General features: G+C 36.4%; 1 protein-coding gene across 1 annotated transcript in view; it reads left to right on the top strand.

The window, feature by feature from the left end:
* Positions 1 to 24,262, top strand: part of CDKL3 (cyclin dependent kinase like 3) — a 54,951-nt gene that overhangs the window by 8,275 nt on the left and 22,414 nt on the right.

Raw genomic sequence — 24,262 nt, 5'->3', positions numbered from 1 at the left:
GGGATCAGAATGGATTCAGGAAGAGCAATTGATAGTTGTGTTTAGTAGTTTTGGTTAGAGAGCTGAGGAGTTGTGTTTAGTAGTTTTGGTGAGAGAGCTGAGGAGATTTGAGCTAGGAAGATTGTAATAGTGTGAGGGATGGGAAAAAGGCCTTGGTTTTTGGCCTGAGCCATGGGGTCAGTGGTGGCTCCACTCATTGAAATAATGTATTATTGAGAATGAGTAGGTTTAGGGGAGAAGGAGATGCATTTAGATTTGGATTTGCTGAATTTGAGGGGCCTGTGGTCAGTCTTGTGGGATTTCTTGTGGACTTTCACTCCTGGAAAGTAAGAGAGATCGATCTTGGTGAGAAACAGAAATGTAGAAATCATTAATGTATGGATAGTTACTAAAGCTTATGAGTAGATGAACCATATATAAAAATCAACTCAAAGTTGACTAAAGACTTAAATATAAGACCTGAAACTAAAATTTTCTTTACTAGAAGAAAAAGTAGGAGGAGACACTGATCAGGGCTGAGATATATATCTCCAAAAGCACATGCAGCAAAAGCAAAAATAGACAAATGGAATTACATTAAACTAAAAGCCTTCTTTTAGTTTAATTTCTTAACCAAAGAAACAACCTGCAGAGTGAAGAGACAACCCACAGAAGGGGAGAAATGTTTGAAAATAATACCTCTGATGTTGACTTAACATTCAAAATATGTAAAGAATTTAAACAATGCAACAGATAAACTGATTTAAAAATGGACAAAGGATATAAACAGATATTTCTCAGCCAGGCTCGGTAGCACTTGCCTTTAATCCCAGTGGTCCTGTAATTCCAGCAGCTCAGGAGGCTGAGGCAGAGGATTGCAAGTTCATAGCCAGCCTCAACAATTATAGTGAGGCCCTGAGCAACTTAGCGAGACCCTGTCTCAAAATAAAAAATAAAAAAGGGCCGTGGATATGGCTCACTGATTAAGCACCCTGCGTTCAATACCCAGTAAAAGGAAAAAAAAAAAAGGCATACAACCAGGCTCAGTGTAGCATGTCTGTAATCCCAGCTACTCTAGAAGCTGAGGCATGAGTGTCATAATTTCAAGACCAATCTTGGGAACTTAGACTATTTCAAAATTTAAAAAGGCGGGAAGGAGGGGACAGTAGCTCAGTGGTAGAGCACCCTCTGGGTCCAATCCCTAGTATGAGGAAAAAAGAAAAGAAGAGAACCTTTGCACAATGTTGGTGGGAATGCAAATTAGTATAGACATTATACAAAACAGTATGGTGGTTCCCCAAAAATAGAAATTATGGGCTGAGGGTGTAGTTCAGGGATAGAGTACATGCCTAGCATGTGTAAAGCCCTGGATTCAATCCCCAGAAGTAAAATAAATAAGTAAAAAATAAAAAAATTAAACTTTCATATGCTCTATCAACACCACTAATATATATCCAAAGGAAATGAAATCAGTATGTCAAAGATACATCTATACTCTCTTGTTTATTGCAGCATTATTCTTTTTTAAAAATTTTTTTAGTTGTCAGTGGACTTTATTTATTTATATGCAGTGCTGAGAATCGAACCCAGTGCCTCACACATGCTAGGCAATCGCTTTGAGCAACAACCCCAGCCTGCATTATTCTTCTTTAAAATATTTTTTTTAGTTGTAGATGGACACAATATCTTTATTCATTTATTTACTTTTATGTGGTGCTGAGGATTGAAACCAGAGCCTTGCCTGTGTAAGGCAAGCACTCTACCACTGAGCTACAGATCCAGCCCGGCAGCATTATTCTTAATAACCAAGAAATGGAATTAAAACCAAAATGAAATAAGGCACAGGATAAATATAATGTGATTTCACTTATATGTGGAATCTAAACAAGTTGAACTCAGAGTGAATAATGAATAGAAAGGCAGCAGAATACAACAATTACTAATAGGGCATTATGTAAAATTGTGGATGTGTAACCGACGTGATTCTGCAATCTGCATTTGGGGTAAAATTGGGGGTTCATAACCCACTTCAATCTAATGTATGAAATATGATATCTCAAGAGCTTTGTAATGTTGTGAACAACCAATAAAAAAATAAATAAATAAAAATAAAAATTAAAAAAAAAGAAAAAAAATGAATAGTTGGGTAGAGAGTATAAGAATATATCTTCAAGAGGGTTAGCTGTGAAAGAAATGAGAAGGACAGTAACTGGAATGGGCCATGGGGATAAAGGAAAGTTAAAATTTCCTAAGTGCTTTTGATCTTATAGAAATGTGATTTACCTTTTTAGTATTATGTCTATCCTGACTTCCTGACTTACTTCCTTCCTTCCTTCCTTCCTTCCTTCCTTCCTTCCTTCCTTCCTCTCTCTCTCTCTCTCTCTCTCTCTCTCTCTCTCTCTCTCTCTCTCTTTGGTACTGGGAATTGAACCTAGGTGTACTCTACCACTGAGCTACATTCCCAACTCTTTTTATTTTTTATTTTGAGACAGGGTCTCACTAAGTTGCAGAGGCTGGCTTTGAACTTGCAGTCCTCCTGCTTCAGCTTCCCAAGTAGCTAAGATTACAGGCATAAAGCACCATGCAAGGCAGGTTTTATTTAATTTTCAAGTGATGGATAGGTAAGAATTGAAAATATGTAAATATTTTTACATGTGCTAAGGAAATAAATTCATTGTCTTAACTAGATTTTCTCAGTGTAATTTTTGAGAGATTTTCTAGAAAATGAAACCTTATTTTAATATATTTCATCTTCTGTTTGTTTTTTAGATTATTCACCGAGATATAAAACCTGAGAATATTTTAGTATCACAGTCAGGAATTACTAAGCTCTGTGATTTTGGTTTTGCACGAACACTAGCAGCTCCTGGGGACATTTATACAGACTATGTGGCCACACGCTGGTATAGAGCTCCAGAACTAGTATTAAAAGATACTTCTTATGGAAAGTATGTATATTTTGGGAATCTGCCTGGCCTTTCCCAGGCATCTCTTTTTTGCCCCTAATACTGATATTCTCTGCCCTCTGGATCTAGATTGGGGCAAAGAAGAGGGACACTTCTAAAGGTAACAAAGATCCTATGAGCACCTGTACTGCTGGCAGCTGCTGTTGTGCTTAACCTCTGGTCAAATAGCTACAGCACCAGGAGACAGAGGCAGACGTCTCAGGGTATATCCATGCTTGCTTTAAGCTGAGCCATACCTTTGGAGATCTGCCCCCTCTGTTTATCTTTGGTCTCTACATTTTGCAAAGGTTTTAAATCATTTACCTCCCTCTGCCAGTGTTATAATAAGAGCTGCCAAGTTTCCTGTTTCCTGGAAAAATGGCACCCTCTTTGCAAAGACTGGCAAATAGTAAGTTTTAAATTGTACTGTTCTCAATGACTCAAAAAGGAGCATGGTCTCAGTCTAATGTAAAATAACTATCTAAAATACAAATAATCAGTCTTGAAGAACATAAAGGGGCAATGGTATACAATTTAATACTTTATTTAATAGAATTGCAGGGATAATTCTCATACACTTTTCCTGGAAACTATTATTCTGTTATGGTAATATCTAATATTGGCAGTGGAATGGAATCTAGGACCCCACACATGCTAGGCAAATGCTCTACCACTGAGCTATAATCCCAGCCCTTTTTATTTTGAGACAGGGTCTCATTAAATCATTCGGGCTGGCCTCAAACTTTCAATCCTCTTGCCTCAGCCTCCAGAATAGTTGGAATTACAGATGTGTGCCACCACACCCAGCTGGTGCTTTGGATTGAACCCAGAGCCTTGCACATGTCAGGCAGTCACTCTACCACTGAGCTACACCCCATCCCTTTTTTATTTTTTATTTTGAGACAGGGTCTCACTAAGTTGCTGAGGGCTTCACTAAATTGCTGCAGCTGGTCTTGAACTTGTGATCCTCCTGCCTCCTGAATCGATGGGATCACAGGTGTGTGGCACTACACCCAACCCATTCTCAGTTTAAATAAGAGCACACTGAGGCACAGAGGTAAAATAATTACCTGAAGTCACATAGCTGGTTAAGTTGCCCAGATTCTAACCTAGGTGGTCTAGATTCACAATGCATGCCCCCCCCCCCCCAGTACTTTCTTCTTCTTTTTTTTGGTACTGGTGTTTGAACCTAGGTGAACATTATCCCTGAGCTATATTCCCATTCCTTTTTAAAAATTTTTAAAAATTTTGAGACAGGGTTTTGCTAAATTGCTGAGGCTGGCCTCAAAGTTGGGATCCTCTTGTCTCAGCCTCCTGAGTCTCTGGGATTAGAGGGGTATCCAGGCCCAGAGTAAGTTTTCAATTGTACCTGTCACTGAGGCCCTGCACAAAACCATCTCTATGCCTCATCTGTGAAGTGATAATAATAATAGGACCTCCTTCATAGGTTTGTTGTGAGAATTAAATGATTTGATATATTAAAAGGATTAAAATATAGAAAATGCTCAATAGATGTTAGCTAATCTTATACAGAATATTATGAACTTTTTCCCCCAATTCTTTTTGTCCCTAGGTATAATATAGCCTTTGTAAGATCTATGTCTTTTTTTTTTTAATATATATACTAGGGATTGAACCCAGGGGCACTTAACCACTAAACCACATCCCCAACCAACTTCATTTTTTATTTTGAGATAGGGTCTCACTAAGTTGCTTAGGGCTTCCATAAGTTGCTGAGGCTAGCTTTGAATTTGCCATCCTCCTTCCTCCCGAATTGCTGGGACTACAGGTGTGCACCACCACGCTTTGTTTTTGTTTTCTTCTTAGTACTGTGGATTGAACACAAGGGCACTCTACCACTGAACTACATCCCAGCCAGATAGGGTTTCACTAAACTGCCCAAGCTGTCTACGAACATGTCATCATTCTCCCTCAGTCTCCCAAGTATCTGGAATTGCAGGCATGTGCAATTATTGATCTTATAGAATGTGCAAGACAAGCCTGGCAAAACCCTTTTCTGATACATTCTCTAGCACTATCCCTTGCTCTTAAATTGTATCCTTTCCCTAAATCTTCTGTTTTATCTGCCAATGTTATGTCAGTTAACATTAACATAGTTTCACTCTTTCTCTAGCCTTCTTTCACTTTCTCTTTCTTTTCTAACTTCTTTCTAAAAGATGTGTTCCTTGAGGACAGGCATAATCTGTTGTATTTTTCCATATTTTTAATTGGTGCATTATACTTTCACATAATGGTGGGATTTGTTATTACATATTTGTACATGCACACAATATAACAATCATTTCACCAATATCATTCCCCAGTGTTTTCCCTTACTTTCCCTTTTTCCCTTTTCTGATCCCTTTCCTCTACTTTATTGATCACCCTTTGATTTTCATACCTTTCTTTTCCTTTTTCCTTTCTAGCTTCCACATGTGAGAGAAAATATATGCCCCTTCACTTTCTGAGTTTGGTTTATTTTGCTTAGCAGTGTTCTCAAGTTTCACTGTCCTACAAATGATATAATTTCATTCTTTATGGCTGAATAAAACCGCATTGTGTACATACACTACATTTTCTCTATCCATTCATTCATTATGGACACCTAGGCTGGTTCCATATTTTGGCTATTGTGAATTATGCTGCTATAAACATGGGTGTGGATGTATACTGACTTTAATTCTTTAGGATAAATAATGAGGAGTGGTATACCTGGTTCCATGCCTAGTTTTTTGAGTATCTGTTGTATTCCACATAGCCAAACTTGGTGCTTTGCACAGGATAAGGTTGGATTCTATTTCACATTGTGTTTGAAACAAATTTGACAGTGAGTCTTTTCTTTAAAAAGTTGTAATTGTAATAAACAAACAAAACCAGACAGAAAACCTCATATAACAAATGTACAGTTGTACCATAAAATCAAAACTTGAATTTTGCTAGCTACCACAAGAAACCCTTTGTAACCCATTCCTTCTCCCAAAACTAACCATAGTGTTGACTTTTATTGTAATCAATTCCTTGCATTTTCTAATAGTTTTATCATTCATGTATACATTCATTTAGTTGAATGTAACCTTTTTAATGACAGCTTTTTATTTTTATTTTTTTTGAATTTTTTTTTATTTTTATTTTTTATTTTTTATTGGTTGTTCACAACATTACAAAGCTCTTGACATATCATATTTCATACATTAGATTGAAGTGGGTTATGAACTCCCAATTTTACCCCAAATGCAGATTGCAGAATTACGTCGGTTACACATCCACAATTTTACATAATGCCCTATTAGTAACTGTTGTATTCTGCTACCTTTCTTATCCCCTGCTATCCCCCCTCCCCTTCCCTCACATCTTCTCTCTCTACCCCATCTACTGTAATTCATTTCTCTCCTTGTTTATTTTCCCATTCCCCTCACAACCTCTTATATGTAATTTTGTATAGCAATGAGGGTCTCCCTTCATTTCCATGCAATTTCCCTTTTCTCTCTCTTTCCCTCCCATCTCATGTCTCTGTTTAAAGTTAATCTTTTCTTCCTGCTCTTCCTCCCTACTCTGTTCATAGTTGCTCTCATTATATCAAAGAAGACATTTGGTATTTGTTTTTTAGGGATTGTCTAGCTTCACTAAGCATAATCTGCTCTAGTGCCATCCATTTCCCTGCAAATTCCATGATTTTGTCATTTTTTAGTGCTGCGTAATATTCCATGGTGTATAAATGCCACATTTTTTTTATCCATTCATCTATTGAAGGGCATCTGGGTTGGTTCCACAGTCTAGCTATTGTGAATTGTGCTGCTATGAACATCGTTGTGGCAGTATCCCTGTAGCATGCTCTTTTAAGGTCTTCAGGGAATAGTCCGAGAAGGGCAATAGCAGGGTCAAATGGTGGTTCCATTCCCAGCTTTCCAAGAAATCTCCATACTGCTTTCCAAATTGGCCGCACCAATTTGCAGTCCCACCAGCAATGTACAAGTGTACCCTTTTCTCCACATCCTCGCCAGCACTTGTTGTTGTTTGACTTCATAGTGGCTGCCAATCTTACTGGAGTGAGATGGTATCTTAGGGTGGTTTTGATTTGCATTTCTCTGACTACTAGAGATGGTGAGCATTTTTTCATGTACTTGTTGATTAATTGTATATCCTCCTCTGAGAAGTGTCTGTTCAGGTCCTTGGCCCATTTGTTGATTGGGTTATTTGTTATCTTATTGTCTAATTTTTTGAGTTCTTTGTATACTCTGGATATTAGGGCTCTGTCTGAAGTGTGAGGAGTAAAAATTTGTTCCCAGGATGTAGGCTCTCTATTTACCTCTTTTATTGTTTCTCTTGCTGAGAAAAAAAACTTTTTAGTTTAAGTAAGTCCCATTTGTTGATTCTTGTTATTAACTCTTGTGCTATGGGTGTCTTAGTAAGGAATTTGGAGCCCGACCCCACAATATGTAGATCTGAGCCAACTTTTTCTTCTATCAGATGCAGAGTCTCTGCTTTGATATCAAGCTCCTTGATCCATTTTGAGTTAACTTTTGTGCATGGCGAGAGAAAGGGATTCAGTTTCATTTTGTTGCATATGGATTTCCAGTTTTCCCAACACCATTTGTTGAAGATGCTATCCTTCCTCCATTGCATGCTTTTAGCCCCTTTATCAAATATAAGATAGTTGTAACTTTGTGGATTAGTCTCTGTGTCCTCTATTCTATACCATTGGTCCACCCGCCTGTTTTGGTACCAGTACCATGCTGTTTTTGTCACTATTGCTCTGTAATATAGTTTGAAATCTGGTATCGCTATACCGCCTGATTCACACTTCCTGCTTAGAATTGCTTTTGCTATTCTGGGTCTTTTATTTTTCCATATGAATTTCATGATTGCTTTATCTATTTCTACCAGAAATGCCATTGGGATTTTGATTGGCATTGCATTAAACCTATAAAGAACTTTTGGTAATATCGCCATTTTGATAATGTTAGTTCTGCCTATCCATGAACAGGGTATATTTTTCCATCTTCTAAGATCTTCTTCTACTTCTCACTTTAGGGTTTTGTAGTTTTCATTGTATAAATCTTTCACCTCTTTTGTTAGGTTGATTCCCAAGTATTTTAATTTTTTTGAGGATATTGTGAATGGAGTATTTTTCCTCATTTCCGTTTCAGAAGTTTTGTCGCTGATATACAGAAATGCCTTTGATTTATGCATGTTGATTTTATATCCTGCCACTTTGCTGAATTCATTTATTAGTTCTAGTAGTTTCTTTGTAGATCCTTTTGGGTCTTCTAGGTATAGAATCATGTCGTCCGCAAATAGTGATAATTTAAGTTCTTCTTTTCCTATTTTTATGCCTTTAATTTCTTTTGTCTGTCTAATTGCTCTGGCTAGTATTTCAAGGACTAAATTAAATAGAAGTGGTGAGAGAGGGCATCCCTGTCTTGTTCCAGATTTTAGAGGGAATGCCTTCAACTTTTCTCCATTCAGAATGATGCTAGCCTGAGGCTTAGCATAGATAGCTTTTACAATGTCAAGGTAAGTTCCTGTTATCCCTAGTTTTTCTAATGTTTTGAACATAAAGGGATGCTGTACTTTGTCAAATGCTTTCTCTGCGTCTATCGAGATGATCATATGGTTTTTATCTTTAAGTCTATTGATGTGGTGAATAACATTTATTGATTTCCATATATTGAACCATCCTTGCATCCCAGGGATGAATCCTACTTGATCATGGTGCACAATTTTTTTGATGTGTTTTTATATTCAATTTGCCAGATTTTTATTGAGGATTTTTGCATCTAGGTTCATTAGAGATATTGGTCTGTAGTTTTCTTTCTTTGAGGTGTCTTTGTCTGGTTTCGGAATCAGGGTGATGTTGGCCTCATAGAATGAATTTGGAAGAGTTCCCTCTTTTTCTATTTACTGAAATAACTTGAAAAGTATTGGTATTAATTCTTCTTTAAAGGTTTTGTAAAACTCCGTTGTATACCCATCCTGTCCTGGTCTTTTCTTGGTTGGTAGTCTTTTGATTGCTTCTTCAATTTCATCCATTGATATTGGTCTGTTCCAATTCTGTGTATCCTCCTGACTCAGTCTGGGCAAATCATATGACTTAAGAAATTTATTGATGTCTTCACTATCTTCTATTTTATTGGAATATAGGTTTTCAAAATAATTTCTAATTGTCTTCTGTATTTCTGTAGCATCTGTTGTGATATTGCCTTTTTCATCCCGTATGTTAGTAATTTGAGTTCTCTCTCTTCTTCTCTTCATTAGCATGGCTAAAGGTCTGTCGGTCTTATTTATTTTTTCGAAGAACCAACTTTTAGTTTTGTTAATTTTTTCAATAGTTTCTTTTGTTTCAATTTCATTGATTTCTGCTCTGATTTTAATTATTTCTTGCCTTCTGCTACATTTGCTGTTGGTTTGCTCTTCCTTTTCTAGGGCTTTGAGATGAAGTGTGAGCTCATTTATTTGTTGGTTTTTTCTTTTTCTGAGGAATGACCACCAGGCGATGAATTTCCCTCTTAAAACTGCTTTCATTGTGTCCCATATGTTGTGTCTGTATTTTCATTTATCTCTAAGAACTTTTTTATTTCCTCCTTTATGTCTTCTGTAACCCATTGATCATTCAGTAACATATTGTTCATTTTCCATGTGATGTAGGATTTTTCCTTCCTTCTTTTATCATTGATTTCCAGTTTCATTCCATTATGATCAGATAAATGCATGGTATTATCTCCACCCCTTTATATTTACTGAGGGTTGCCCTATGGCATAATATATGGTCTATTTTTGAGAAGGATCCATGTGCTGCTGAGAAAAAAGTATATCCATTTGATGATGGTTGATATATTCTATATATGTCAGTTAAGTCTAGGTTATTGATTGTGGTATTGAGTTCTATAGTTTCTTTTTTTTTTTTAAAGAGAGAGTGAGAGAGGGGAGAGAGAGAGAGAGAGAGAGAGAGAGAGAGAGAGAGAGAGAGAATTTTTAATATTTATTTTTTAGTTCTTGGAGGACACAACATCTTTGTTGGTATGTGGTGCTGAGGATTGAACCCGGGCCGCATGCATGCCAGGCAAGCGCGCTACCGCTTGAGCCACATCTCCAGCCCCTCTATAGTTTCTTTATTCATCTTTTGTTTGGAGGATCTGTCCAATGGTGAGAGAGGTGTGTTGAAGTCACCCATAATTATTGTGTTGTGGTCTATTTGATTCTTGAACTTGAGGAGAATTTGTTTTATGAATGTCACAGCACCATTATTTGGTGCATAAATATTGATAATTGTTATGTCTTGTTGGTGAATGGTTCCTTTTAACAGTATATAATGTCCTTCCTTATCCCTTTTGATTAACTTAGTCTTGAAGTCGATTTTATTTGATATGAGGATGGCCACCCCTGCTTGCTTACAAGGACCATGTGCGTGGTATATTTTTTCCCATCCTTTCACCTTCAGCCTGTGTATGTCTTTTCCAATCAGATGTGTCTCCTGGAGGCAGCATATTGTTGGATTTGTTTTTTTAATCCATGATACCAGCCTATGTCGCTTTATTGCAGAGTTTAAGCCATTAACATTCGGAGTTACTATTGATATATGGTTTGTACTTCCAGCCATGTTTGATTATTTATCCTTTTTTTAAAAAATTTAGTTTGTTTCTCTATGATTATATTTCCCCTTGCCCTCTGTCTTTACCGAGGCACTTCCCGCTGATGGTTTTGGTTATTGTTTTTCATTTCTTCCTCGTGTAGTGTTTTGCTCAAAATGCTTTGCAATGCTGGTTTTCTGGCTGCAAATTCTTTTAACTTTTGTTTATCATGAAAGATTTTTATTTCGTTGTCATACCTGAAGCTTAATTTTGCTGGATACAGAATTCTTGGTTGGCATCCATTGTCTTTCAGTGTTTGAAATACATTATTCCATGACCTTCTTGCTTTCAGTGTCTGTGATGAAAAATCCGTTGTTAACCTTATTGGTTTACCCCTGAATGTAATCTGTCTCCTTTCTCTTGTAGCTTTTAATATTTTCTCTTTGTTCTGTATATTGGATATCTTCATAACAATGTGTCTTGGCGTTGGTCTACTGTGATTTTGTGTGCTCGGTGTCCTGTATGCATCTTCAATTTGTATATCTGTTTCCTTTATTATTTCTGGAAAGTTTTCTGTAATTATTTCATTCAGCAGGTTACTCATTCCCTTGGTTTCAATCTCTGTACCTTCTTCTATCCCGATGACTCATAAGTTTGGTTTTTTTATGTTATCCCATAACTCTTGGATGTTTTTCTCGTGATTTTTTACCAGCCTTTCTGAGTTGGCTAGACTGTTTTCAAGATGATATATTTTGTCTTCATTATCTGACATTCTGGCTTCTACTTGCTCCACTCTGTTAGTGATACTCTCAATTGAGTTTTTAATTTGGTTTATCGTTTCCTTCATTTCTAGAATTATTGTTTGATTATTTTTTATAATCTCTATCTCCTGATAAAGATGCTTAACTTCTTCTTTTATCCGTTTATGTAATTCATTCTCAATGTGTTCTTTCGCTGCTTGAATTTGCTGTCTCGTATCCTCTTTAAGGTTCCATTCCATCTGTCTAAGGTGTTCCTTGAGTTCTTTATATGACCATTTTTCTGATGACTCTAGGTCCTCCTGAATATTTAGGCTGTCCTGCATTGTTTGTACTCCTTTTCTTCCTTGCTTTTTCAAGTTGCTCATGTTACTTCTTGTTCTGTTTGACTGCTGAGTTACTGTTTACTCCTATAAATTTATTTGATGCTGTAGCCGCAGGTTTCAATGAAGTTATCTCCTCCGCCGCAGTCTGGTGACATCAGTTCTCTGCCATGGTGGTATCTCTTCTTAATGACAGCTTTTTAAAGATATAATTTGCATACCATATATTTCACTCATTTAAAGTGTTCAATTCAGTCATCTTTATTATATTTACAGAGTTGTGCAACCATAACCACAATAATTTTAGACCATATTTATCACACCCAAAAGAAATCCTGTATCTGTTTTTTATGTTGTTGTTATTTGTTTTTTGTGGTACTGGGAATTATTGAACCCAGGGCCTTTAGTATGCTAGGCAAGTGCTCTATCACTGAGCTACATCCCCAGTCTTTAAGCCTTATATTTATTAACAGTTGCTTTCTATTTCTTTCCAGCCTCTCCAGGTCTAAGCAACTACTTATGTACTATTATTCTCTGTGGATTTGCCTATTCTGGATGTTTCATGTAAATGAAACTATACAATATATGGTCCTTTGAGACTGCCTTCTTTCATTTATACTTTTCAAGGTTCACCCGTGTTGTACTCCATTTCTCTTTATAGCTGAATAATATTCCATTGTGTGGATATATCACATGTCATCTACCCATTCATCAATTAACGAACATTTGGCTTTGTTCTCCATTTTTTTGCTGTTAAAAATAATGCTGGGGCTGGGGTTGTGGCTCAGAGGTAGCACACTTGCCTAGCATGTGTGAGGCCCTGTGTTCGATCCTCAGCACCACATTAAAAAATATAAAGATATGTGTCCACCTATAAGTAAAAAATAAATATTAAAAAAAGAATAATGCTGCTGTGAACATTTGTGTACATGTTTTTGTATAGATAAATGTTTTCATTTCTTTTGGGGTGTATACCTAGGAATTGGAACTGTGGGTCATATGGTAGCTCTGTTTAATCTTTTGAGGAACTGTCATACTGTTTTCCAAAGTGTTCCTATTATTTTCACATTCCTACAAGCTGAATATGAGGGTTACAATTTCTCTGTATCTTTGCTAACACTTATTATTGTTCTTTTTTTTTTTTAAATATGGCCATCCTCACCTTTTTATTAAATCATCTTTTGGGAAAATTTTAGATTTATAGACAGTTTTCAAAGGATAGTACAGAGAGCTTCCATATATCCCTTACCCAGTTGCTTTTTATCCTAATGTTATGTTACCCATATGTGGTATATTTGTGAAAATGATGCTTGCTTTTTGTATTTAAATAAGATTTGGTGTGTTTTTAAAAATTCCTTTTAAGCTACAGGAATTTGGGGCTGGGGATGTAGCTCAGTGGCAGAATGAGTGCCTTGCATGCAGTAAGGCCTTGGGTTTGATCCCCAGCACTCACTGCAAAACAAATGATAAGAAACCAATAAACAAAAAAACTATAGAAATTTCCTTTATCTCTTTCTTTTCCTTACAGCTTATCTGTTAAGGCCAGATCATTTGCTTTGTCAATTTCTCACAGTGCAAATTTTGCTTATTACATTCTTGTAGGGAAGTTCAATGTGCTTCCCTGACTTTATATTTTCTGGAAATTGGCAGCTAGATCCAGAGGCTGGATAGTCTGAAGTTCAGTGCCTTTGGCAAGAGAACAGGCTTTATTTTCTTCTTTTATTAGGAGGCACATAATGTGATGCTAGCAGCTTTTAATCCTTAATGGCTAGATTCAACAACTCTTAGGGGTTTGCAAAATGGTGATATTTTAACTGCATCATCCTTTTAAAATTTATTACTTAGAATACTTTTATGAAGGGACATTTCTCCTCATTTGGTTACTCAGGGATAATAGTTCATATATAGAAAGCAGAATAAATGCTTGATTTATCAATGTTTAGGATGAATTGGCTCCAAAAAATAGACTTTGAAAGTCTACAATTAATTTTCTAAAAATATGACCAGGCCAGAGATGTAGTTCATTGGTACACTACTTGTTTAGCATGTATGCAAAGTTCTGGGTTCCATACCCAGCATGGAACTCATGGACCTAAACTTATTTAATGGGTTTCTTTGCATTGCAGTTTTTTGGGGCAAGAGAAAAAGGCCTTCTCCCACTCATCACAAGATCACAGGTATCCCCCGCCAAGCATACAGGATTGAACCCAGGGGTACTCTACCACTGAATTACATCCCCAGACCTTTTATTATTTATTTGAGATAGGGTCTCACTAAGTTGCCCAGGCTGGCCCTGAACTTGTGATCCTCCTGCCTCAGCCTCCTGAGTAGCTGAGATTACAGATGTGTACCACCTAGATTTACTTTTTAAAAATTGTATGTGGCATAGAAGCCTTCAGAAATGAAGACCCAAGGAAAACTTTTGTGTTTTTATGTTAAATATGATAAAAGATATGAGTAGTTGTGGAAAAACATGATTGTACTAAAAGAACACGATCTAATGGTAATAAACAGAGAGGGGAAACCCAGAAATGGCTGTTCATTCCAATTCTTCTTTCTTCTCTGTATAGCATGCTCACTACCCCTACCTCCATAAGGGACAAGATCCCTGTGGCATGAGATAAAGTAGGAAGTCAGAGAATCAGGGAAAGTAGGTCAGAGAGTATCCTTTCTAGCTTTTATGACTTGTTTTGGGGGAGAGGAATTTTAGTTTCTATGACATACCTTGGGAAAGTGGGGAGAAAGGAGGGCAAGAGAAGGTCAGAGAGATCTTGCTTCTGAGGTTCTTCTGGTCTCTTTCTGTTCAAAGTACTCAGCATGTCAAGGAACCATATTTTAGGATAACATATTTGAGCTCCTACACAGTATTTTTATTATTGAAGTTCAAAATTTTTCATCTTTGGCCAATGGAAGCCTTTCAAGGTGGCTCCTATGTCCTTTTAACATGACCCAGTATACAGTCTTTGATAGCTTCTTTGTTACCTAGCTGACAAGATGTTCTAGGCTTATTTTTACTTTTTTTTTTCTTTAGGGAGTCTGCCATATATAAATATCTTTTAAAAATCAGCTTTATAGTGATATAATTCACATACAATATAATTCACTCATTTAAAGTGTGAATTTCAGTAGTTTTTAGTATATTTACTGGTAACTGTAGCCATCACACAGTCAATTTTAGAACATTTTTATTACCTCAAAAAAACTCATTCTCTTTACACCCCTGTATCTTGGACTCCTTTTGCCCAACTCTTGACAACCACTAGTCTACGCTCTATCTTTGCAGTTTCCCTATTCTGAACTTTCATTTGAATGGAATCATATAATACGTGGTCTTTTGTGACTGGCTTCTTTCAGCTAGCATAATATTTTCAAGATTCATTCAAGTTGTAGCAATATATTGATATTTCACTCATTTTTTTCCCTCCAGTGCTAGGAATTGAACCCAGAGCCTCACGCATGCTAGACAAGTGCTCCACCACTGAAACACCGCCCCCCACCCCCAGCCAGTACTTCATTCCTTCTCATAGCCAATAATATTCTGTAGTTTGGATTTAACATATTTGGTTTATTCATCTGCCCATTGATGAACCTTTACTACTTTTGCCTATGAATAATGCTGCTATAGACATTTATACTCTAGTTTTTGTGTGGACATATGTTTTCATTTCTCTTAGGTATACACCTAGGAATGAAATGATTGGATCATGTGATAACTACGTTTAATTGTTTGAACTGCCAGATTGTTTTCCAAAAGTCTTCATTATTTTATATCATTGTCAATAGAGTATGAGGGCTATAATTTCCCCACATCCTTTCCAACACTTGTTATTATATGATTTTTTTTATTCTAGCCATCCTAATGGGTATGAAGTGATATTTTACTGTATATTTGATTTACATTTCCCTATTGACTAATGATACTGAACATTTTTTTTTTCTGGGCTTATGGACTCTTTGCTATCAGAGAAATTTCTGTTCATAATCTTTTGAGTATATTGGATTGTCTTTTTATTATTGAGTTATAAGAATTCTTTATATATTCTGTTCTTTATGCAATTCTTTATCAGACATGACTTGCAAATATTTTTGTGAATTAAACGTAGTTATCACATGATCCAATCATTTCATTCCTTCATTTGTGAATTTTCAACACTTTCTTCTTGATGATATGAATTTCCCCTCAGTATTTGGGATTGAATCCAGGGGCACTCTACCACTGAGGTAAATACCCAGCCCTTCTTATATTTTATTTGCAATAGGGTCTCATTAAGTTGTTCAGGCTGGCCTTGAACTTGCCTTCCTCCTGCGTTGGCCTCCCAAGTAGCTGGGATTACAGGCGAGTGCTCCTGTACCTGTCTTATAACTTTAGCTTTTGTATTGAGGTCTTTTATTCATCTTGAGTGAACTTTTGTACATGATATAAGGCAAGGGTCCGACTTCATTCTTTTGCATGTGGCTATTCATTTGGCCCAATACAATTTGTTGAGGAGACTTTTTTTTCTCTTGAATGGTTTTGGCACCCTTGTTGAAAATCAATTGACTGTGGATATAAGGGTTTATTTCTTTTTTGTTTTTAGAGAGTTTTTTTTTTTTGAGAGAGAGAGAGAGAGAGAGAGAGATTGATTTTATTTATTGATTTATTTTTCAGTTCTCGGCGGACACAACATCTTTGTTTGTATGTGGTGCTGAGGATCGAACCCGGGCCGCATGCATGCCAGGCGAGCGCGCTACTGCTTGAGCCACATCCCCAGCCTCTATAAGGGTTTATTTCTGAACTGTGGGTTCTATTCCCTTGATCTATATGTCTATACCATGTTGTCTTAATTATTGTTGCTTTATAGTAAGTTTGAAATCATAAAGTGTGAATATTTCTACTTTGTTCCCTTTGTTTTTGCTATTCTAATCTCCTGGCAAATCCATATAAATTTTGGGATCAACTTCAGTTTTTGCATAAGAGGCCACTGGGACTCTGATAGGGATTGAATTACATCTGTGGATCAATTTGGAGATTATTGCTATTTTAACAATATTGTAAGTCTATGAACAGAGGATTTTTTCCCACTTATTTAGATCTTCCTTAATTTCTTTTAACATTTTGTACTTTTTACAGAATACGTTTTGTACTTCTTCTGTTAAATTTATTTCTAAATATCGAATTATTTCATTCTGTTTGGTGCTATTGGAATGGAGTTGATTTCTTCATTTGCAGATTTTTTCATTACAAATATGTAAAATTACAACTGATTTTTGTATATTGATCTTATCTCCTGCAACTTGGATAGATTTGTTTATTAGTTCTCATAGCTATTTAGTGAATTTCCTAGGGTTTTCTATGCAGAAGTTCATGTCATCTATGAACAGAAACAGTTTCACTTCTTTCCTGGTTGGGTCACTGCTTATTTATTCATTTATTTTCTAATTACCCTGACCAGAATCTCTAGCACAATGTTGGGGAGAAGCTGGGTACAATGGTAAGGGCCTGTAATTCCAGTGTCAGTAGATTGAGGCAGGAGGATCACAAGTTTGAAGCCAACCTCAGCAACTTAGTGAGACCTTGTCTCAAAATAATAAAAAAGGCTTAGGATATAGCTCAGTGGTAGAGCACCCCAGGGTTCAGTCCTGTACCAAGTATCTGGGATTACAGGCGAGTGCTCCTGTACCTGTCTTATAATTTTATATGTGTGATACACACACACACACACACACACACACACACACACACACACTAAAACAAGGAATCAACAATGTTGAATAGAAGTGGCAGGAGCAAACATCCTGGTCTTATTCACAATGTTAGAGGGAAAGATTCCAGTCTTCAATAATTAATTATGATATTAGATGTAGATTGTCATAGATGCCCTTTATCAAATTGAGATAATTTTCTTTTATTCTTAGTTTGTTGAGTGCTTTTATCATGAAAAGGTATTATATTTTATCAAATATTTTTTTGTCTATTAAGATCATCAAAATATGAATGTTATTTTTATTCTATTGATGTATTGCATTTGTTGATTTTTGGATATTAAACCAACCTCATGTTCCTGTAATACATGCCAATTGGTCATATGTAATTCTTCTTAGGTGTTATTGGATTTTATTGAGAATTTTGTGTCCTTATTCATGAGGGGTATTTGTAGTTTTCTTTTCTAGTGATACCTTTGTCTGGTTTAAGTATCAAAGTAATTCTGTTCTTTAAAAATGAATTGGAAAATATTCCCTCTCTCTTCTTTCTCATTTCTTCTCTTCTTTCCTTCCCTCATTCTCTTCCTCCTTTCTTTTTTGTGGTACTAGGGATTGAGTCCAGGGTCTCATACATGTTAGACAAACATTCTACCACTAAGCTACATTCTTACCCTTTTTTATTTTTTTCATTTTGAGAAAGGGTCTTGTGTGGCTGAGGCTGGCCTCTAACTTGCAATCCTCTTGCCTCAGCCTCCTGAATAGATGGGATTACAAGTGTGTGCTACCATGCCTGCTCTTGAAAGGTTGTTTGATAGTTCTTAAAGAGTTCTTTAAATATTTGGTAGAATTACACAGTGAAACCATCTGGGCCTAGATTTTTGTTTGTGGATAGTTTTTGATTACTTACTCAATATTTTTGTTTGTTTTAGGTTTATTAAAATTGTCTGTTTTTTCTTAAGCCAGTTTCAGTAGTTTGTGTTTTCCTAGGAAACAATCTGTTTAATCAAAGTTATTTAATTTACTCATTGTTTGGTAGGTTGGCTAGCAACATGTTCTCCAACTTTTTGTTTATCTTGGAAAAAATTTTAATTTTACTTCATTTTCAAAAAATAGGTTTCCTCAATATGGGATTTTGGGTTGACAGGGTTTTTTCGGAGCACTCTGAATTATGTCATTGCTTCTGGGCCTCCATTGTTTGTACTGAAAAGTCTCCTTTTAGTCTGATTGAGGATCTCCTTGTAAGTGATGATTCATTTTCTCTTGCTTTTCTTCTTGTTTTTGACTTTTGGCATTTTTACTATGGTATATTCCTTTGTGGTAGATCTCTTTGTATTTATCCTAGTTGGAGTTTGTTTGGCTTTCTGGATTTGTTGATTATTATTTTGCAATAAATTTGGGAATTGTCATCCATTATTTCATTAAATATTTTTCTTCTTTTTCTTTCTCTTTTCATTTTGGTATTCCCAGATACATATGTATGTGTGTTTAGTAGTGTTGCACATTTGAGTCTCTTCTCCCCACTCTCATTTTTTTTATTCTCTATTCTTCAGCTTGCAAAATCTCCATTGATCTGTCTTTAAGTCCATGAATTCTTTCTTCTGCCTGTTCAAGCCTACTATTGAGCCCCTCCAGTGAACTTTTAATTTCAGTTATTGTACTTTTCAATTCCAAGATTTCTCCCTGCTTACCCTCCTGCCTCTTTCTTCATATATAATTTGTTTCTTGATTAATATTCTCTATTTGATATGAGATTGCCATTGTATCTTCCCATGCTTCTTTAATCATGCTTTCCGTTAGTTGTGTGAATGCACTTTTAATATTTATTTTGAAATCTTTTTCTGTTCAATCCAACATATTACTCTTATAGTCAGTTTGGACAGCCTGCTTTTTTTTCTTGCATATGAATAATTTCTCATAGATTTCTTGCATGCCTTGTATTTTTTTGCTGGAACCTCAGTATTTTAGATAACATATTCTAAAAACTCTGGGTACAGGACTTTCCACTCTGGGTCTTGCTATTGTTATTTTTTGTGTGTTATAGTGACTAACTGAATTTTAGTGAAATCTGTTTCCTCCCACAAAAGTATTAAATCTATATAGTTGCTCCTCAGGGAGTCACAGCTTTGGATAAGTCATGGTCACTCTGGGATGGCAATGGAATTAGTAATGTTATCTTTCTGTCTTCCCCTTACTGTTCCTAGCCATTGAACTCCACGAGATAAGCTGATTGCTCTATTGCTTTCAGAATTGGCATGGGGCTTAAATTGCACAATGAACTATTCCAATCACACTGTGGCTCCTTTGAAGGAATAATTTCTGTGATGGTCAATATTTAGTGTTTGTTCTGATTTTGAGAAGGCTCTCTCAACTGGCTCATTTGATGGCTCTTTCCCACAAACTAGCTGAGATATAGTCTAGATTGAATTGTCATTTAATGCAGGAATCTCTACTCAGTTGTCTTTCACTGCATCCTCCACTGTTCTAGAGAGCACCTTTAGGCCTGAACTTTTCTACACTTAGTTGCAAATAAAGTCAACTCCTTTGGAAGAGATCAGAAGCCTTTGATTTTATGGTCCTCTTCTTTTCCCAGGCAAAATCTCTGAAGTGTAGGGTTCTGGAGTTATTTTGGATTAAAGCAAATTTTATCTCTAAGCAATACTCTTTCCTCTAGGAGCTGAGTGCTCAGTGACTGGGAGGAGCAGCAGCCTGAGGTCCCCTTAGCTTGCTTCTCCCAACATGAAATCACTATCCCACCAGCCAGGTTGAGTGGTCCTAGTATTCTTGGTGTACTACACCCAATGTACAGCCATTGTTCCATGAGTTAGGGCTTGGTGGGAGATGTGACCTTCGTCTTTTTTTTTTTTTTTTTGTATCTTTATTTTATTTATTTATTTTTATGTGTTGCTGAGAATCAAACCCAATGCCTCACACATACTAGGTGAGTGCTCTACTACTGAACTACAATCCCAGCCCTTGACCCTCATCTCTCAACCTTATTCACCCAGGACTTAGCCTCAGCAACAGATAGCTGGGAAAAGTATGAGCAGTGCTGAAGTTCTGTTTCTCCAGGGAAGAAAGAACTTCAAACGGGAGCTAGTGAAGAGGTAGCCAGCCAGCTCTAGACTTAGAGCTGAGATTGGGGAAGGAGGGAATACACTTACTTCCTTACTGAATTTTCATAGTTTTTTGTTTGTTTTGTTGTTGAGTTAGTTGTTTTTGTTTTTGCATGCTGAGGATTGAGCCTAGGACCACAATGAACTACATTCCCAGCCCTAGTTGTACTTTTAGAAAGATAATTTTCACTGGTTTCAATGAGGAGTAGCTCAGCTGACCTGTTCATTATATCATGCTAGAAGTCCATCCCCAGTTGTTATTGTTGTTGTTCTTCTTTCTCACCTCTTCCTTCCTTTCTTCCTCCTTCTTCTTTGATTAAACCCAGGAGTACTTTACCACTGAGTTATATTCCCAGCCCTTTTTATTTTTAAAATTTGAGACAAGGTCTCACTTAGTTGCTGAGGGTCTCACTAAATTTCTGAATCTGGCTTTGAACTTTCAGTCCTCCTGTCTCAGTCTTTCATGTTGGAATTACAAGCAGTGCCACTGTGCCTGGCTTTAGTTCTTTTAATCCCCCCTTACCCCTGCATGTTAGACCAAAGCTTGGTTGGATCAGCTTTTCTTGACCAAGCTTGTCTGTCTGTCTGTCTGTCTCTCTTTTTAAAAACAAGCTCTAGAAAATTTTATTAAAGAAAAATTTTGTATAATTTACTTTTCACCAGTCTATTTCAGCATGTTTCCATGATATCAAAATCACCTGCATGAATTTCAGCCAGTGTGCATACTTAATAGTATTTTCTTCAGCTTGTGTCAAATTTAATATTATAGCCATCATAGCGATGGATCCTAGTTTGGCCAATGTGATGTAGTACTGTTTTGGATATATTCAAAGCTGGGAAGCTGTTGGTAAGAATGACTATTATAGTTTAGCTTTGAAACGACCCCCAAAATCTGAAGTGTTAATGTCTAAGTGTTGATTGCCCATCTGTATCACTATTTGGAGGTCATGGAAATTTCAGGAGGTAAAAGGAAGTTACATTATTAGGGGTATGCCATTTAAGGGGATATGGGAACCCTTGTCCTCCTCTTCTCTCTTTGCTTCCCGGCCACTATGAGGTGAGCAGATCTCCTACACCCATGTTCCATCCCCATGATATGCTGCACTACCATAGATCCAAAGCAACTGACTGAAACCTCTGAAACCATGAGCCCAGATTAATCTTTAGCCTCTTTTAAAGTTGTATATCTCAGATATTTTGTCACAGCAACAGAAAACTGACAAACACAATGACCAATTTTGCTTTGCCTTGTCTGATAATCTTCAGAGTCTGTTTGTACCCTAGCATATACCTTCCACTTCTCATGATGAGTTGGAGCCTATAAATGATCAGTTCCAGTTTCTACAAAACAAACATTTATAATGGACCTTAAGCCTTGTATATAACAACCTCAAAACTGGATCTAGCTTTCTGGAGCTGAACCCCATAATAAAATTCCTAAACTAGAGGGCCCCATGTCCTCTCAGGTTCCCTTTGGGAACCCTTAAGATGCCAGTGGGCATGCTGTCTTCCCAGTGTTGTGTGTGTCTCATTAAAATTAATTAGAGCAGTTTTAGGTTTGTAGAAAAGTTGAACAGAAAGTGCAGAGGTATCCTATACCCCCTCCACCTCATACCTCACTACTACAACATTTCCTTTTTCTCTTTCTCCTCCTCATCAATATTATTGTTATTATTATTATTATTATTATTATTATCATCATCATCACCAATAACATCATCATCATTATTTTCTTTTGGTACTAGGGATTGAACCCAGAGGGCTTTTATCATTGAAGTACACTCCCAACCCTATAATTTTTTTTTTTTAAATTTTGAGATAGGGTCTCTCTAAGTTGCTGAGGCTATCCTTGAACTTGTGATGTTCTGGCCTCAGCTTTCAAAGTTGCAGAGATTGTAGATGTGCTCCACTGCACCTGGTTACATTTCCATGTTATTAACATCTTGTATTATATGGTATATTTGTTACAATTAATGGGCCAATACTGATACATTATTCTCAACTAAATCCCATAGTTTACATTAGGATTTAACTTTCTGTGTTGAACTTTCTGGGTTTTGATAAATATATAATATCATGTCCATAACTTCAGTATCATAGAGAATAGTTTTATTTTACCTTTTTTTTTTTCCTTTTTTTATTGGTACTGGGACTGAACTCACAGGCACTTTACCAATGAACTGTACCCACAGCCCTTTATATTATGTTTTCTTTTTCTTTCTTTCTTTTTTTTTTTTTTTTTTGTATTAGGGACTGAACTCAGGGGTATTTAACTGAGTATTTTACTGAGCCATATCCCCAGCCCTTTTTATTATTTGTATATTTTAAGTCAGGGTCTTGCTAAGTTGTCTAGGTCCTTGCTAAGTTGCTGAGACTGGCTTGAACTTGCCATCCTAATGCCTCGGCCTTCTTCTGAGTCTCTGGGATCACAGACTTGGACCACCACACCTAGCTTTTATTATGTTTTTTATTTTGAGATAGAATTTTACTATCATAAATCCCATAGTTTACATTAGGATTTAAACGGGGTGCCAGGGTACCTGCTTGTAATCCCAACAATTTGGAAGCCTGAGACAGAAGAATTTCTGAGGCTTCCAAATTGTTGGAATTACAAGCAGGCACCCTGGCACCCCGTTTGTACCTCTACCTTTTTATTATTTTCTCCTTCTCCTTTAACTAGCAACCACTGGTCTTTTTTATCATCATTTTACTTTAGCTTTTTCCAGAATGCCATATAGTTGGAATTATACAGGATGTAGAGTTTTTAGACAAGCTTCATTGACTTGGCAACATGTATAATGTTCTATGATTTTTTTTTTTTTTTGGTGGCTTGATAGCTCATTTCTCTCTCTCTCTCTCTCTCTCTCTCTCTCTCTCTCTCTCTCTCTCTCTCTCTCTCTCTCATTTTGCTGCTAAATAATATTCATTGCATACATGTACCACAATTTATCCATTAACTTATTGAAGGACACTTCAGTTCCTATCAAGTCTGTGCAATTATGAAGCAAGTTGCTATAAATATCCATGTCCAGGTTGTTATGTGAATCTAAACTTTTTACTTGCTGGTTAACTACCAAGGAGTACAATTGCTAGATTGTGTGCTAAGACTATATTTAGCTTTGTAAGAAGTTGCTAAACTGTCCTTCAAAGAGGCTGTATAATTTTGCATTCCTGCCAACAATGAATGAGAATTTGTTGGTCCACATCCTCATCAGCAGTTGGAGGTGTCAGTATTTTAGATTTTAGCCATTCTAATAGGTATATAGTGATACCACATTGTTTTATTTATTTATTTAGCTACTGGGGATTGAAACCAGAGGTGTTTTACACCACATCTTTAATCGTTTTCACTTTTTGAGACAGAATCTCACTAAATTGCCCAGATTGGCCTTAAACTTGGCAATCCCCTTACCTTAGCCTCTTGCATCACTAGGATTACGGGTAGGTACTACTGTGTCCAGCTGTTTTCTTAATTTTTGGTTTTTAATTGTAGAAGGACACAATACCTTTATTTTATTTATTTTTTAAAAAATATTTATTTTTTAGTTGGACACGATATCTTTATTTATTTATTTTTATGTGGTGCTGAGGATCAAACCCAGGGCCTTGCATGTGCTAGGCAAGCGCTCTACCACTGAGCCACAATCCCAGCCCCTTATTTTTTATTTTTATATGATGCTGAGGATTGAACCCAGTGCCTCACACATGCTAGAGAGGAATATTATTTCATTATGTGGTTTTGCAAAAATTTATTTAGTCATTCCCTTATTGATGAATATTTAGGCTGCTTCCAATCTTTTTTTCTACCACAAAAAATGCTGCAGTGAAATTTTCATGTAATTTACCCTGATGAACATATCTTAGAATAAATGTCTCAAAATAAAGTCATGTAAT

The sequence above is a fragment of the Spermophilus citellus genome (assembly GCF_964194105.1).
Source record: "Spermophilus citellus genome assembly, chromosome: 1".
Lineage (NCBI taxonomy): Eukaryota > Metazoa > Chordata > Mammalia > Rodentia > Sciuridae > Spermophilus > Spermophilus citellus.
Note: the sequence above shows the minus strand (reverse complement) of the source record. Positions and strands in the feature narration are given on the sequence as shown.